Source organism: Notolabrus celidotus, chromosome 9, assembly GCF_009762535.1.
Source record: "Notolabrus celidotus isolate fNotCel1 chromosome 9, fNotCel1.pri, whole genome shotgun sequence".
Taxonomy (NCBI): domain Eukaryota; kingdom Metazoa; phylum Chordata; class Actinopteri; order Labriformes; family Labridae; genus Notolabrus; species Notolabrus celidotus.
This window is the reverse complement of record NC_048280.1, coordinates 21,281,480-21,287,261: the sequence shown is the minus strand read 5'-3', so window position 1 is coordinate 21,287,261 and position 5,782 is coordinate 21,281,480.

Here is a 5,782-nt window from a genome sequence, read left to right as displayed (position 1 = left end):
AAGTATGTAAAAGTTATATAGGATTTAAATAATGAATGGTTATTTTTGCAACTGATACTTAAATTACAGCCTCTTCTTGTGGATCATGATACAACTAAGTGGGTCTCAAATGTAGACAGGAATGAGACATTCTTCAGTGACTCATACCTTTTTTGTATTCAGTGATGTATGAGCCAGCCAATCACAATGTGTTTCTTAATCCTGCAAAGCTAGTATTCCCACTCATTTAATTAGACATGATCTTTCAATAAGGCGTCAGTTAGACTTATTCCTTGCATCAACACATCAACCTGAATGGACCTCTGCACGCTCTCTCAGGGTTGAAGAGTAGTCTGGTGTCAAGTCTTTGTCTCCTGTACCATGTGATGTTTTTCAGTTACCTCATTAAAGCAGGCCAAGGATTGCCATGAAGGTGTCAAGCCACAACCACACAGCCCATTCAATGTGGTTACAAGCAGCAAATGTGTGCTCATAATAACTTCTAACCTTTTACGGAAATTAGCTCCTTAAAAATAGACTTATGATAAAGCTGCATGTATTATAATTCATTGCCATAAGTGTTATGTAGCTTTGCTCATCTTATTTGGCTGACATTACGTACACATGTAAGAGCCTATTAATGTATTTAAATACACTAAACTGCAGAGGATGTAATGCAACTAGTCCTCTTGGAAATGTAACAAGACCCTCAGCTAAGGAAAAAAGCAGCATCAAGTGCAGTTGGTGGTTCATTCATGGGGGAAGTTCCTAGAAAATCTCACTTGGCTTTGTGGGTGCATGGATTGTGCAATGCCGCCTCCCTTGCATGAAGTGTGTGGGGAATAATTGTTGTTTCCAAGGCTGTTTATTGGAGAATAGGGTGGTTTAAACAAAGTTACGACACATAGGTGACGTGTTTTCCTCAAAGAATGCTGATGTAGACTTTTTTGATGCTGTATAGGGGATATCATGATGAAACAGCATTTTAATGCAGGCAGAGAATAACACTACCACGCCTCTCACGAACAAAAATATCCTCCTCTCTTAAGTTTAAATCCTGCAGTGAGTCACCGCCTGCATGCAGATTTATGATGATCCCTTTATGTCAAATGCTCACACGATATGCGAAACAAAAGGTAAGGGAGGGACGGTTCAGAATATGAATGCAAAGTCCCTGTGTAAGCTCAAACAGAGCAGGATCTGCTCGCCCTTTTCACGGCCTATCATATAGAGGAACTCCGCCTCTACTTGTTCGATTCGGTGGCAGAACCCCCAAGTTTCCAGGAAAACAACCCCGGTTGAAAAGTTCCTCGGCGGGGCGTTTGCAGAGAGCTGCCGCCCACCAGCAGCTCCTCCTCCGGCGACGCTGTAAACATTTCTCTGAAGAGGAGGAGGTGTTTTTTCTTCTTCTTCTACGGCTGCTGCTTGCCGCTTCCTCAAAGTTCAAGAGTGCACACGGTGCATCTAGGTCATGTTGTTGTGCTGACATGATGTGGTGATTGTGTCAGAGTTTGTAAGTTGTTTTTGAGCGTGCGGGCGCGGAGAGAGAATGAAGGGTTGCACGTGACTGGTTTCTGTACAGGATGTTCCCTCGCGCGCGCAGACCATGAGCTGAGGCAACACAACTGACCAGCCTCATGAAACAGACAGCTAATTCACTGGTTACTTGGCAGACACACTCACACTTGTGATATTGAAGTGTCAGTGATAACAGAAGTGAACAGAGGTATCAAAAGTATTCACATTCATTACTCAAGTAGAAGTATAGATACTGGGGCTTAAAAAATACTCCTGTAGAAGTTGAAGTATCAACTCGAGCGTTTTACTCAAGTAAAAGTGTAAAAGTACTGGTTTCAAAACTACTTAAAGTATAAAAGTAAAAGTAATGTAAGGGGAAGCAAAGGCTGCGCCACAGTGGCCTATAGTGCACTACTAAACCCCCCCCCAAAAAAAAACACTTTTCTAAAGGCCATAATGACTATCATGTTATATTAATATGTTAATGTATCATGTTTATACTTCAAATCCAACCACAATCAAATTCACTCTATCCGGATGGCGCGATTTATTGGGATAGGTTTTTGTGTTTTTTTTGTGTTTTTTTAACGATGACAAGCCGAAATGAAAACAAGCCGAAATGAAATAGGAGTAACGCGGATATTTTTAAAATGTAAGGAGTAGAAATAACAGATAATTGCGTGAAAATGTAAGGAGTAGAAGTAAAAAGTCGGCAGAAAAATGATTATTCCAGTAAAGTATAGATACCCAAAAGTTCTACTTAAGTAAGGTAACGAAGTATTTGTACTTAGTTACTTGACACCTCTAGAAATATAACATACTACGCAGTCGAAAGGGCTCCAGAAGATGTAACACAGAAACTTTATTATTTTTGGAAGTAAAACCTTTTTGTTATAATGATTAGACAATTGCCACACAACTCTGGATTGAATGTGGAGTAACACATAGAGGTGCATATTAAACCATAGGGGATATTGTGCCAAAACTGTGTGTCCCTGTCCTGACAAGAGTTCCAACACTGTTCAACCTTATTAGTCAGTTAAAACAACACAGAATTTAAGTCTCAACTGTTCCTTAAAAGTGATCCAACATCTGTTTGAGCAGTATCAACAAAACTTTGAACAAAACACATCATGATCATAAGTTGTCTCATTTATTGTATTGTGATACAAATGGGTCAGGCACATGGGTTTATGTTATTGTGTTTAAAGCTAGATGGTGCAATACCTTTGACAGTCACTAATATAAATAGTGTTGTGCCCTTTATGTTGGCAAGTCACTGATCTGTAGTTCAAAAGTACCCTTAATGGACTTGACCAAGACTATGCAAAACTAAAGACCAGAGTATTTCAATAAACTTCAATTTCTTGGGTGAGGTTTCAAATTGTGATGTTGATCATCTCAAAAGTGTGTAGCTTAAAAGCGACAGTTGTCTTGAAATTGGTTAAAACACTTAACACAAATGCATACATTCAGAGCACATTGCATTGAGACTTTCCTCTCATGGAGCCACTTCAAGGCTGTTTGTGCCTCATGGAAGTGAAGAAGTTTTAAAACTGTCAGTCAAACAAGCAGCACCTGTCCCCTTCATCTCAGCAGCAGCCGGGGGTGGGAGGGGGCAGAGGGGAGCCTGGGTTGTGCCTCGACTGCAGAACAGCAGAGCTGCAGAGCAGCTGGTGTGATGTGCCTCATTACCTGACGGTTCTCACACTGAGAGCTTTTGATGTTTTAGGAGTTCCACAATGAAGAGGTTAACAGCTCTCTGACGGGAGGCGAGCTAAAGAAACAAGGATGTGTCTGATGTTTAGGATATTTCCAAAATGAGAGTTTTGCTTCCTGTGTTTTGACTCTGTAGTCGTTATTGTGAAGGCTGAAATGAAATGGTAGCATTAAACTTGCTGATGTAATTCCATCACTTCTGTCCAACTCACAGTATGCATCAGTCCTTTATTTATATGACTGCATTAAGATCAGGTGAAGTAAAAAGAGGCAAGACAAGGAGTACCAATCTATTTAGTTTTTTTATTTAACAATGCATGCCAGACATGATCCTATTCACTTTGAAGAATACAGATTTGAAGTTGCATCCAAATACTCACTACTTTTTCATATTATTATCTCTCTCTAGCTCTCTCAGTCATCTTCACAGGTCGCCTCTGTACACGCTGAGGGGAGGAACTGCATGCATTTGAAGGACAGTAAATAAAGTGTGACCAGTAGGGGCTTTAGTCCTGTTAGTTGTAGAAGCACAACACCAGAAATTATTGCAGAAAAAAACATATGCATTGAGCTCTCTTTAACTTTTAATGAGTCACGGGTCATAAGTGGGAACCAGATCTGTTGATTTTCATGGTACAAACATCATTTTAGACAGTTTAGCAAAATGTTTAAAAAATACTGTCATTTAAGTTCTATTGGGTCGGCATGCCTCCCTGTTGTTGGTGTCACCTACATGTCTGGGCACACACACGCTGTTTATGAATACACACACATACACAAACAAACACCTCCTGTCAGTACCTTCAACAACAGCCACGTCAACATATCACAAAACCGCTCGAAGAATCTTGTTCACACAAGTTTAGAGGTAAAATAGTCATTGTCTCATTTTCCTTATGGTGAGGATACAAAATTCAAATCTAGTTTTCCGTTTCCTGTCACTGTAGGTTTAACAGGAGGGCCTCAACTTTCAGTCTGACATGCTCATCTGTTTTCACAGTTAGCCATGCAAAACTGAGTTGAGCTGTATGACCCTTGCTTGGTTAACCCGGTCTTCCACAGCTGTGAAGACAACAGGTCAGAGGATCATAACAAGACTCTTTTTCATTCAGTCTGGCTAACTTTGGTTTGGTTCTGAGCTTGTAGGTTAACTGTGTGTGTGAGCAAAGCCCTCTGATATGAAAATCATAATGCTTAGATTGTAAGGAACTTAAAATCTGTCTGTGAACAAAGTCAGTCAGTCAGATATGGAGACATTCATTCATAATCTATTGCCATTTCATAAGACACAAGATATAATATAGATATTTCCGTACAGCCCTGGTGACACCAGTTTGGACTCATGAAGCACAGTGATTATACTGGAAGCTTTCAGCTGAATACAATTTAAAACCTCTATTATTTTGTCTATTTCTTTTTACCATGATATCATGATGTATATATTTTTGCATCACCACTGTCCCTGAGCATTGACTTGGGGTAAAACTTTCTCTTTAAAACTTACTTTAATCTACTTGTTATTCCAGGACATTGTGAATCCAACTCTAAACATTTATCAACTGTCTGGAACATAATTGTCTCTAGACTACAGTGTGACTAGAGTGTAACTTCCTATCTGTCTGACCTACACGATACACTATTTAGCACAAAGCAATTCAGACTTGTATATTAATATTTGTAAAGGGGTGATTCACAAAGTCAGTTTAGTGGGTATTGGGAGTAATATTGGGTGTACTCACAGCCGTATAAGAGGAGTTAATAAGGACAAAGCATCAAATAGAGGTGTAACAAAGAATTCTGTGTACTATTTTCACATGGTGGATATTTTGCTGTGATGTCACCCTCACTGTCGGAGACTCATTGTGTAATAATGTTTTATTGCTGTGTTTAAATGCAAGTCATATAAACATAGAAAATAGGAATAGTTATCAACTCTGAACTTATCTTTTTATGGGCTAAAGAGGAAAAAGCTGACAGTGAAAATCTGTAGGGCCATATTTCAACTGAAAACAACATATCTGAGAACGTCTTATCTACCGTTGGACATCAGTTTACAATAGCACCTAACCAGTTCCTAACCAACAGTTTGAATGTCTATTTTTCTTTCAAGCCACAACCAGATACTGGTTTGAAGCCAATGCTATGTAAGCTCTATGTTAGCTACGAAATATCCTAAAAATGACTACCTATTTTCTTAATACTAACAAAAATTCTTATCTAACAACTAAAGAGTAATATTATTTTCTACAATGTTATAATTAGCATTGTACCTATCCCAATCCTATTATGTAACACTATCAAACAACAATTCTAGCATTAGCTGCTTCTTGGCTTGGATTAAGATAAGCTGGAAAGATGCTGATGATGAGTGGAAACATTAGTTGATGTCTTACAGTAGCTAGTGGGTTATGAAATATGATGTTCTACCTTAAAAGGTGGCCCATGGTTTCTTTGGATTTTCACCATCCTATCTTTTCTTTTTTTCGCTGGTTATCAAATCACAATGTTTATATGACCCACAACCTTGAACACAGAGGTACAACATTTAAATAGCATTTAAGTTTCT